Source organism: Meleagris gallopavo, chromosome 1, assembly GCF_905368555.1.
Source record: "Meleagris gallopavo chromosome 1, MGAL_WU_HG_1.1, whole genome shotgun sequence".
Lineage (NCBI taxonomy): Eukaryota > Metazoa > Chordata > Aves > Galliformes > Phasianidae > Meleagris > Meleagris gallopavo.
The window spans coordinates 166,256,223-166,268,852 of NC_139404.1; the positions used below are offsets into that span (position 1 = coordinate 166,256,223).

General features: G+C 40.1%; 1 protein-coding gene across 1 annotated transcript in view; it reads left to right on the forward strand.

The window, feature by feature from the left end:
• LOC146545764 (uncharacterized) overlaps positions 1 to 12,630 on the forward strand; it is a 193,393-nt gene that overhangs the window by 42,575 nt on the left and 138,188 nt on the right. The gene's annotated exons all lie outside the window — the stretch shown is intronic.

Genomic DNA, 12,630 nt, shown 5'->3' on the forward strand with positions numbered 1-12,630 from the left:
CAAATGCCCAACAATTGTTCCACACTTCTTGCTAATGCACATGGCTTATTTATTCCTGGATTACATATTAACATGGGCGTGGGAATGGTGTATTTCCCAGAAAAGAATGAAAGGAAACATTCAAGGATTCTTCTCACTTCCTCCTCACTCTCCCTGATTATCTTTCTCCCGTTCAGTTTGCCTCTGGCCAGTAAGTTTCCAAGACTTTATTAACCAGTGAACTAACAACATCACATTAGTTATTCTCACTGTCTCTCTCCAATTCTTCTTGTCTCATGTTAGCCCATCACATACAGCAAGACCATAGTCTAGATTATGTATTCTACTGCACACGCTGTACTAGTAGCAAATGGGATCCTCAATGAAATACAACAAAACAAGTTTAAACTTTACTCCAAACTTTCATTAAAATTCTGTGGAGACTCCTATTTGTGTGCTTAAAGGCAAAGGAGGAGTCTCAAAAGATGTAACTTCTGAGAATACAGGAACCAGAATCCTGTTGTTTAAACACAGTCAGTGTTTTAATGCAGACATAAGCATCTTAATAGTTTTCTCTATCCTGTGTAATAATGACAGTCTCTACAGGGAGAAGCCAGTGTCTTAGTGTTGGATCTTATTGAGGCGTTTATTCCTGGAGTAAACTTCTGGAATTCTTGGAATAAATTCTCAGCCAGTTCTTAGAACAAAAAGTTATCCAAAATACCCCTATAATATTTTAACTCCCAGAGATTTATGAAACAAAGCATACTCCAACCACGCCTCCTGGAAAGCTGCTTTACAGGTTGAAGCCTGGCAAAGAGAATGTTGTGTGGCTCTTTATTGTCAGTAATTTCCCTCACAAAGAAAACCACTATCAATGCTCAAAATTGATTGTATGTCATTTCTTCCATTTCATTAGCTCAGTTCTGAATTAAATCGGGAAAGATACAAGCATAAAATACATGGAAGCATTTTTGAGGTTTAACCTGGCAGACACCTAAGCACCACAAAACCTTTTGCTCTTCCTGCAAATACTCAGAAAAAAAATAATGTTAACGTACATTTAATTATGTATATAACATTATATGTACAAATATACCAAACTAGTGAGTCACAAGAAAATTGCTCACCATCCATCAGTCAGTCTCCAACCAGCCTCCAAGCAGTGGCAGTTCCCCCAGACAACTCCTCTCAGCATTACAGTTTTCTCTTCATGTTGTATGGAATATCTTATTGGCCAGTTTAGGTCACCTCTCCTGGTTCTGCCCTGGTGTTCCTCAGACATCCATCTTGAGATGTCTTCGATGACATAGTGGGATTGAATGCACCCTCCTCAAGTTTGCTGACACCAAGTGGAGTGGTGCAGAAGGGAGGGAGGCCATCCAGACAGACCTGCACAGGCTCAAGTAGTGGACACATGAAAACCTAATAAGGTTTGATAAGGTCAAGTGCAAGGTGTTGCACTTGGGTTGGGGCAATCCCATACAGATTCAGACTGGGAAAAGAACTCACAGACAGCAGCACTGTGGAAAAGGACTTGGGTGTCCTGATGAACAAAAGTGAAATGTGAGCCAGCAGTGTGTGCTTCAGCCCAGAAGGCCAACAGAATCCTGGGCTGCATCAAAGAGGGGTGGCATCAGGGAGAGGAAGGGGATTCTTCCCTTCTATACTGCCCTCATGAGGCCCCCTCTTGAGTACTACATCCAGGCCTGGGGCCCCCAGCACAGGAAAGGTGTTGAAGTATTTCCAGAGAAGGGCCACAAAGATGATCAGAGGGCTGGAGCACCTTTCCTACAGCGAAAAGTTGAGGGAGTTAGGCTTGCTCAGCTTGAAGAGAAGGCTGTGTAGAGATCTCATTGAGGCCTTCCAGTACTTGAAGGGAACTTACAGGCAGGAGGGACACTGACTTTTTATATGGTCTGATAGTGATAGGACAAGGAAGAATGCATTTAAACTAAAAGGGGGAAATTTAAATTAGATGTTAGGAGAAAATTCTTTAGCCAGAGTGTGGTGTGGCACTGGAACAGATTACACAGAGGAGCTATGGATGCCTCATCCCCAGAGGCATTCAAGGCCAGGTTGGATGGAGCCATGTGTAGCATGATACTGTGAGTTGCAGTCCTGTCTATGGCAGAACTGGATGATCATTAAGATCCCTTCCAACTGAAGCCATTTTATGGTTCTATTAGTCCATGATTCTATGATTCTTTCCCCTCCCAAAATCTTCTGCCCCTCTAGCCTCTAAATGTCAGGAAAGAAGCTGGAAAACTGAAGCGTCTTTGGCTCTGTATAGCACTGTTCAGCAACAATTAAAAATCTCGGTGTGTTATCAGCGTTATTTTTCTGTGTAAAGCCAAAACATAGCATCATACCAGACACTACAAAGGAAAACAATTCTGTCTCATCTGAAACCAAGACAAGCATAAACATATACAGGACATTGTAAAGACCAGATAAATCATACTAATCCCATATTAAGAATGGTGAAATTCAGCACTGAGGTTTCATACTTACAGCTAGAGTGTGTTTTTCATGGGCAAAGCAAAGATTGCTGGTGGCAGCAGTGGTTGTGGATCTGTGACATGAATTAGGGGCTTTGAAAGGTAATGTATTTCCCTTGTGAGGTCTGCCCTCCTGTAGGACACACATACATATACACAGGACACATACAAAGATCCAAAAATGCTGTCAAACTTAACAAATTTTGACACTGCTTTGTATACCATTGTCTTTGGGCAGGAGGAGAACTTGAAACATCATAAGCCAGACTCCCTAAAGGAAAATATCCAAGTAGAATAAAGGGCAATTTATTCTTAGTTTGATTTCTTAGAGAAGGATGACTTGCTTAATAGCATTCTCTACATATATCTGTTTTTTCCTTGTAGTATTTTTTTGAAGGAATCCTCTAATTTCCATTTGGGAAAAAGCCATTTGGGAAAGAGAAGAGAAGTTCACCATATTTCACAGTAATGTGAATTTTGCCATATTTCATGGAAATAGACAGCTAAATGAAGATGTATTTTTGAGGCTTTCAGGATGGGTGAATTCAGCTCTGATTAGAAACAAAAGCATCCACACAGGAATCCTTTCCTCAAAATGAAAATCCTCTGTAAGCTCAGATTGAATCTGTTTTGTTGCTTATAGGACTGTGTGTTTTGCTTTAGTTGTTCAATCTTTATCTTATTCCCCTCAGCTTCTGCCTTTCTTTACCTACTGCCCATCCTCTGCAGGGAAGGGAGAGCTGCAATTTATTTTGCTTAGGCGCCAAGTCAAAATTTGTGAATAGGAGCCACACATGCCCTGAGGCAAGGCAGTGACAGCATCAATGATAAGAGAGAAAACTGTCAGAAAATGCTAAAATGCTTTGAGTTTGGAAACATCACTGAAACAGACCACAGAGTGATGAGATATGGGTATCTCAGGGCATGGACAAGCAGCAGCAAGGAGTGAGGGAAAATGGTTTTGACTTACCCTGGCTGGAACCTGAATGTGTGCTTAGAGAGCATAGGGGGATGGCAGCAGTTTAGGTATGGTGTGAAGCAAACAGTACTTCCCCAGTAGAGTGTGTGTGAGCCCAGAGAGCAGAGGTGAGCATTTAGGAAAGCAGCAATGCAAGACCCGAGGAGTGGGCACACTGCAGCTGCAGCAGTGCTTGTACAGCTTTGAGTAAAAACCAACTCCGCAAAAGACCATCGTGCAATGATTTACTTGTTGAGCAAACCTAGGGAAGACATAACTGCAAGGATAAGAACAATCTTTCTATAAGTGCCTAGCAGTCTCTTTTCTAAGCCACAGTTTTTGTGATGACAGCAGATAGACCTGAATGTAAATGGACCTGTGGGAGAGACACAAGAGATTAACATGCTGTGGGAGTTCATTTTCAAGATTTGTTTCCAACAGTTCCTTAAAAGTTACTGTTTTCTCCAAAGGTTAGAAATTTATTAAGGAACTGTTTTGAAGTCTGTATTTCACAATTTTTGTGGCTTTGTAATTAATTTATTTATGTGTTTGGTCTAGTATTAAATTGGAAGGTTGGTGGCCCTGCATGTGGCAGGGGATTGGAGATTCATGATCCTTGAGGTCCCTTCCAACCCTGGACATTGTGTGATTCTGTGATTCTGTGTTCATCAGCCACAGAAAACACAGTTGTACCAATAGAGATATAGTCAGAATTTTCTCTGCTGAGTTTCCAAGGCAGAAATAAATTGGTCACAGGATCCTAATGCTTTACACACCCACTGTTCCCAGCACACAGGGATTCAGTCAAAAGAAAACAAGCCTTAAACTTAAACTTATTTTGTCTGCATCTTTCCAAGTATCCAATTATCTGTACTCATTTTTCATTAGAATTTCTCTACAGCTCATCTACTGTAGTTCTCTTGACCTCCAGTCTCAAATGAACTTATCCATTTCCCATTAATATTTGCTACCATCCCCTCTGCAGCTTTGTTCCCACAGGAGCATCTCCTATTCTTGCAGACTGGCTGAGAAAAAAATGAACTTGAGTTGTCCTGCAAATGCCTCAAGGCACCATGCGCCTTTAAATCTTGTGGGATGTCAGTTACCCATCAAATTGTAAAGCTTGCAAGAGCATGGTGGAGGCTGAGAGGATCTCTACCTCCTTAAAACCACTTCTGTCCTCTCCCTGGTATTCATGTTAACTTTCCCATCTCAATTACAATGTTTGACCCCAGCATCTGCTGCCCACATTGCTAGTGCACATACATGATTTCCAGAAATGCTGCTGGTTCTTCTTTTGTTCCTTGGCTGGTGAGGTGCGGTAATATCTCAGTCAATACCAGCTATGAAAGCAGCAAACAAGATTATTTTAGTGAAATGTCTGCAAATATTCTTCCACCAAAGATAGGAGTAAGGTTCCTTATAAGATGAGATAATAAAGTAGATCTTGAAAGTGGCTGTATACCTGCCTGGGTAGTACTCTTCATCCTGTTCATTGTGCCATTCATTCTTCTAGAGCAGAATTTTTCGTGTTAGCTCACATACAGATTCACAAAAACTCCACCAACTTTCAAATAGGCTTATTTTAAATGGGGTTAAAATTGGATCCTTACTTTCCTGGATTTTGAAAGCCAAAAAATAATAACAACACTGATATTGAAGGTTGTTCTTAAGTGAGAAGCATATGGGAAGAACTTATTTGAATGGCTTTCAGTTTGTTCCTTCAGCCTCATACTTGCCTTAGTGACAGGAGAGTTATCTGTCTTTCCATCTTCTGTTTCCTTGTTAACTCTCAGGCTCTTATTTTTATGTTCTTTGGGTAGTAAAATGAGAGCTGAAGGTCATGTTTATCTTTTCAAAAGCAGTCATTGCACTGGAAAAGCCCCTTTCTTTCTGTTTCCTTATAATGCAACGAAACCAAAGGCTCACGGAAGCCTGTTGCAAAATCCACCAAGTCTCTCCCGCCAGGTGGTTCCTGAGTGCTTTCTGAGCTATGCCTGCCTGTAGTCTTCCTTTTTTTCACACTTAAAATTCTTTGAAGCCCTAACACAAATTAGAATCATCCATTATAATTACTAATAGCAAACTGCAACAGTGTGGATTTGATGTACCTGTGAGAACAGGTTATCCTCTGCAATGCAGTCCCATTATTGCTAGTACTTGAGCTGTAATCCATGTTAGCACGGATACCTTGATGGTGCATGACAAATAGTGAGAAATACCTAAAGCTTTCTCCTGTTGGCTTATCACAAAATGTACAAAGCTCTGCGTTTTTTTTTCTCTCTTTCTCTCATAGTTAGTGACTCCATTATAAACACTTTTCCACTATATCCAGCAGAAAAAAATTTAATGTAATTAAGTAGGAGTTTTTATAATTTAACTATACAGATATACTATTCAGAGTGTGTACTTTACTTCAATTTACCTCAGCTGATAAGCTGTTCCCCAGACAGTTCCATGACAAATGCTACTATGCCCCTCTCTAAAACCTGTGGTTTTCCTACTGGCCTTTCCTCTGATCCAGACATGTTCTTTCAAACAAGGCCACTTTAATTATCTGATATGTGGAGCCCTACAATTAAACAAGGAGTAACGACATACGAAGGAGATCCAGGTCAATTCCTGTGTCTCTTGTGAGACAGGAGTCTCCCAAGTCTTGCTTTAATTCTCTGTTTCAGCCTTAGGTCTGAGAAGTTCAGTGTGCTCAATGCTTTGCGGGCATGAATGGTAACTGATTTAAAATTAAACAAAATCAAAACAACAAAATAAAAAAAAAAAAAAAAAAAAAAAAAAAGGCTGAAAGGTGTCGTTTCCAGCACAGTGGTGGGAGAGGTGGGAGAGGAAGGAAGTAAGGACAGAGCAAGAGTCTCCTGAAGCAGGTCTGTTTTGGTCATGAATAACCGAAGGTAGGGTGCCAGAGGTTAGAGCCAGGCTTTGTCAGTGATGCCTGGTGCCAGGACCAGAGGCCATGGGCACAAACTGGAGCACAGGAAGTTCCCTCTGAACACCAGGAGCCCTTCTGTGCTGTGCAGTGACAGAGCACTGGCACAGGCTGCACAGAGGGTGTGGGCTCTCCTCCTTGGGCACCTCCCAGAGCCTCCTGGATGTGACCCTGGGCACCCTGCTCTCGGTGTCCCTGCTGGGGCAGGGGATGGAGCAGATGGATCCAGAAGGCCCCGTCAGCTTCAGCAATTCTGTGGTCCAAAGAAATTGAAAGAATCTGAGAAGGTAGCTAATACCAAAATCAGCCCAGAGTAAAAGATGCATGGATGATCCAATGCCCTCTAGATGACCCAGGCTATGAAAGTGTAGTTGATGTTGCTAATAACCTAATGAATCTCTGAAATCTGCCTGCAAGGTAAATTTGTTAACAGGGTGATGTTCTAAGATGTCCAGAATGCAGACATTACACCTGTTCTTGACACCATAAACTCCCTTAATAGACATCTCTAGGACACAGTTTATCTTGTACAAATGAGCTTAAGACAAAAATAGGTCAAACGGATTCTACCCTTATTTCTCCCCAGTGAGCACAAAGAGAGCCTAATATGTTTAATTTAGAAATACAGATCCATGCTGTTGATATCTAAGGCTGGAAAAGAGGAGTCCCACCTGAGGGTATAATTGTTCTGTCTCAACATAGACATCTATAGGATGAGAGTCCAAATGAGTGCTCCTCTAGTGACCAAATGGAGAAGAATAAGCACTACCAAAAAGCTACTCAGCTAATGTGCCTGTCTGAGGATGACATGACTGACACCCTAGTAATGCCAATTAGGTGTCTGAACATAAAGAAGATTGCAGTGCTGAAATGACCAGATGGTATTCTGTTTTGACCATTACCTTCGTAGCCTGATGACCATTCTACTTCGAAGCAAACCACCACTGCCTCTGAAAGAAGAAATCCCCCATGTCTTTCTAGCTAAGAGAAAAGGTGGTGGGTAGAAAGAAGAAACAAAATTTCAAAATGTGTGGGATTTTTTTTTACAAAATTGCAGGTTCAGATACCCTCTCCCTCTGTAGGCAAAAAGGACTCTGCTTAGTTGCCCACACAAAGGCCCCTAGAGATATTTGAGATGTCACACAGTATCAGTGATATCCATTATGTCTGGCAGATACGTCACTAAACCTAAGGGATCTCTGTGCCCTCAGCGCAAGTAAGGTGATAAGTTAGAGCATTTCAGATGGTAACACATACTCATACCCACAGTGTAGGATATATCTGCTTTAATTCAGACATCTAAAATGTTGACCTTACTCCATTGTTGACCCCTTGCTCTTCCCCTTTGGAATGCTTCCCTCTATTGACTGTAAGGAAAGAGTCAGTGTTGCAGGTTTAAGTTTACAGTCAGAGGGGTAGGTGATGTGTTTTTTAGACTCTTCTAGAGTTTGGCAAAAGAAGTCTCACCCCTAAAAATTAATGTATACTGTTACCTGCCTGTTTCAGTTGCATGTGTGCCCTGCTTTAGCTGGCTCTACTCTTGCATCTAGCTGCCTGGCTGGACTCACCTCTACTCCCACTCTATCTTTCAGTCTTTTCAGATACTATTTTTCACTCTTCCAAAATCCTCACAGCTGCATTTACAAAGCAACTTCAATGTATCCTAGTTTTTATCTCTTCTTTCTGCACCTACCTCTTAGTAAATGAAATATACTCCCAATCTGTTTGCCTCATTATTTTACTCATCCCTCCTTTTGTGCTTAGATTTCTTTTACTTCAGTTCAACCAGGAAATTATAGTTTTTTCTTTGAAATCCTACATTGACTTAGCTCTTCTCCTCCTCAACATTTTTTCCTCCCCTATACATTCTTATAAACATTATAAACCCTCCCCTATAGATTCTTATAAACATCTTATAAACACTTAGTGAGATGTTGTACTATCCTTCCCATGAAGTAATAATCAGCAAAACCTAAATGGAAAAACTTCATTCCCATAGAAAAGAACATTATTCTGAGATTCCGGAGCATTTAAAGTTTCCACCTCTTTAATTTCAGTCTCTCTAGAGTAGGCAGAGTTGACATATATGACATATATACTACCACACATATCATATGGTTGCACTATGTATTATCTGTTAAAAAAACAGAACAAAGTAAAAACAAACAAAAAAAAAAAAACAAGCAAAAAAAAAAGCCAAAAAAAAAAAACAAAACAAACAAACAGTGATTCAACTACTGTGAAGATTAAACATGGGGCATTTATAAACAATTATCCCAGTCTTCTCTTCCTGACCTGCTTATTTACAGCTACATCCCTTGGGTCTGTTGTCTCTGCCCTTTCTCAACCTGTCTGTCCCATTTCTGATCAACTTTGCTTCTACATCTCATGCTCAGCAGGTTACCTTCTGAGGTACTATTCAAAAGAAAGAAAGCCCTTTAAGATTTGAAAGTTATGTAAGGTAGAAAAACACAGTAGATTATAGCAATTTGGAGAAGATGACATTAGTCCTGTTCCTGTTGACATTGATGGGAGAATTCCTGTGGGCTTCAGTGCTAATTCTAGATAGAGGCTGGAAGACTCCTAGAGTTCCTTTTAAATCTATATTATGCCCTGATCCTATGATTCTGTGATTTACTATGTATCTTTCCCAGAGTTGTTTCTATGAAGAGTGCTTCACAACAAATAATAATGCACGTAAATGCCTCCAAACATTTTTGAAATTAGATCTGATGATTTCTGTTCTCCTATACCCAACAGTTTCTGTAATTTCCTGGTTATAAGCCAGCTAAAAGGATCAGATGGACTGTTTCAGCAATCTCCTATTTACTCATGGACATTATCTTAGGTTACAGGAGGTAAATTTTATGGAAATCAATGGTAAATCAGCCATTGACATTATTATGGTTCCACTAGGTCTTCAAGAGTGAGAGAACTATGGCACTGTATAACTTGAGAGCTACAGTAATTGACCCAAGTCCTCAATTTCTTTCTCCAAAAATTTTGTTCTTGTAAAGCCAAAAGCAAAACGATAGTACTGTGCATTGCGTCTTGCAGAAGACGTCACCATTTTCATCAAATGTGCTGTTAAAAGTGTCACTTCAACATTTCAGTTCCTCCAGTACAGGATTTAATCTTCTGGCAATCCAACATCACAGACAATCTTTAAGTTACGACAAGCAAGTTAATCTACTGATTCTACTATCTTTTACAATTTTCTATCATTTCTGTTCTTCTCTTTGAATCAGAATGAAGAGGTAGGAAGATTCTCATTTCCTTTTAACTTGTATGACTCTTTGTGCTCTGCAGGGATAAACTAGATAACAATTGAATTGACCAGCTCACAAACTCGTGAGAAATAATACATTGAGAAAAAATAGAGTTGCAAAGACAATGCTAACATTCACCTGTCCTGGCAAGACTTTCCCTGCCTCCCCTAAGAACTATGCCTATTCTTTCACTTAGACTTTTTCCAGTCTTCTCGTTCTTTCCTGGTCCTGTTTCTTCACTATGCAGAAAAGTTTCCACCTCTTTTATCTTATCTTAAAACTTTTCTTGCAAGTTCACTTGCTTCTTCTGCATACTTATCCTTGCCCTACTCCCTTGGCAGCAATTTCCCTTTTCCATTTTGATTGCATCTTGTTTTGGTGTTGGCTTCCATCTTTCATACTGTTCCCTTAAGCTCTCTCTCCTAATCTTTCAGCAGACCCCTCCAAAGAGGCCTGGCATCTGTGCTATAGGAAAATCCTCTCCCATCTGTTGTCTGTTTTGACAACATTGATCATGTTCTTTGGAAAACGTTGCCTTCTTCTGGTTTCAGTGATTATCTTCCCTGCAGTCATCTTCTAGTCCCTATTGCAGTCCTTCAGAGCACATTTTGAAAGCTCTTCCTGCTCTCTTCTCCAGCTTTCTGTGTGAGCCCTGTATATCTCTTTCCTTGGTAACCTACTCTCTCCAAGCTTCCTCCCTTTGTTATCCCATCTACAAACATCAGTTCTAAATACTGATGAACAGACAGGCCATACTAACCAGCCTTCTTCTGTCATTACACACTAAGATCTCAGCTTGCTTTTCTGATGTCCAGCTATCATCTGTACTTACAAGAGTGTTTAATCACACTCTTCTCCTTTCTGGATAGCACTCATTCCTGGGTCCTTAGTCTGGTCATCAACTTAATCTGTAGATTCACTGTGCCTTCTGACATCCTGAAGTTTACCATGAACAGCATTACATAAATGTCATACTTGCAATTCAACCACACAGATTTCCCTTTTATTGCAGTCATCATCAGCTGTTCCCTTAGTTGTTGCAATATATTTTTCTCTGGCTTTGATAAAGACATTTCCTCCCTTTCTGTTCAGAGTGCTACCATTTACCCATCATTATCTATGCCTTTTCTTCCTACTTTTCTGTCTCGCTGAATTTAAGTGACATCTCCATTTTATAAGCCTTTCATAGACAATGCCTACTCTGCCTGTCACCCGTCATTCAGTTCTCCAAAGACCCCTGCTATCTTTGATTGCTCTACCATTTTCAATCTCCTGCTTGCTGAACTGCAAACTCTCTTTCATTCTCACCCATGCTGGGGATATAATCCCATAAACATATTCTGCTCTATCTCATCATTCAGAATCATCTTCCCAAATTTTTCCCACAATATCTGCCAAACAAACAAACAAACAAATAAATATTGTCCTCTCTGAAAATAAAATATCCTCTCCCATCTTGCTAATTAATGCTTGTTTCCCTTTTCCTCTATCTTGTGCTCTTAATAGTCTCTTGCCTTAAGTTTAAATTGTGACCTTTTTTGAGGCAAGGACCATCTTTTATCCTGTAATAACCTCTGTATGTCACAGTTATAAAGATGATGTTAAGAATAGCAATGATAATGAGAAGAAATCTGTTCTGAATTCTAACTCAACAGAGAAGAATTGTTGATTTTAAAAGCACCATCCACGTGTTGCTTTGAGACACGCTTTCAGTTTCCTCACTGTTGTAGCTGACCACAACCCAAGTGTTGTTTATGGAGCCATGTCAGCTTTGATGTATGAGCACATAAATAACATTAAGCATCACTAGAAAGGAAGGTTTGTTCTTATTTTATCACACATGCGGGAAAAATAAATAGAAGGGCATACTTTAAAAATACCTTGTAAATACCCCTTCTGCCACATGCTTAGTGACAACATGACACTGCACTGCTTGGGTCATCTGCTCTCAGTGACCTCTGGTTCTCTGTCCCCTTCTCCTTTTTGGTGTAATTCCCTTAAAGATAATATGTGCCTGTGTTGTCTGACTGGTACTCCCTTCTGCCTTCAAATCATTTGTTGTCAGCCAGATTTCCTTTCCATAATTCTTTACATGAAAATTACCTTTAAACTGCTCCATTGTGCAACATTTCTCTTTTGTCTATATACAAGACAGCCTCAGCTCCCGCAGCCTGCCAGCTCTGATAGCATGCTGCCCTTTCTGCAGTGTTGTGCATCAGACCGATAAGAAATTTCCATCTGCAGAAAGAAAGAAATATAGTGCAACAGCTATTGACATACAATTTTCCTGAGAAATCCACTGTTCCAAAAACTGCATATATAGAAGGACTGCATGTATAGCAGGACTAGACTGCTAAGATCTAACAAAGAAGTCATTGTAAAACCGCTTCATCTGCGTTATATTTAGTCTGCTCTAAATTTATGTGCAGAATATTTTGGCCTCCTTCTTGGTGATCCAAGGTCAGAAAGTTGGAAAAGTGGTGGATTATTTTAGCTCTAGGTTTCACAGAATCATAGAATTATCAAGGTTGGAAAAGACCTCCAAAACTATCTAGTCCAACTGACCACTTGTTATCAACAGTTCCCCAGTAAATCATGTTCTGTAGCACAATATCTAAACGTCTCTTCAATATCTCCAGAGATGAGAGCAAGCAGGTCAGTATTTCTCTAGGATATTTTACTAAACAGCAGAAGATGGGAGTCAGCTCACTCTGAGATCGCTAACAAAAGCACTTGTGCAATCAGATGCGACTTGGTGACTACTGTTGGGACAGGGGACCACATGCAGCTCCCATTTCCACTTGAGCATTCTAATTAGTGGGGGAATAAGGTGTAAGCAAGGAGCAAAAATTAACTCATTATACTTACAAATTATATTCAGAAATATTTAGGTGGTTGATTAAGCTCTCAGTTCATAGTCCTTCATGCTGTAGTATCATCTTCTGTAGATGAAATACATGTATTAATCAATGAGTAACTGCA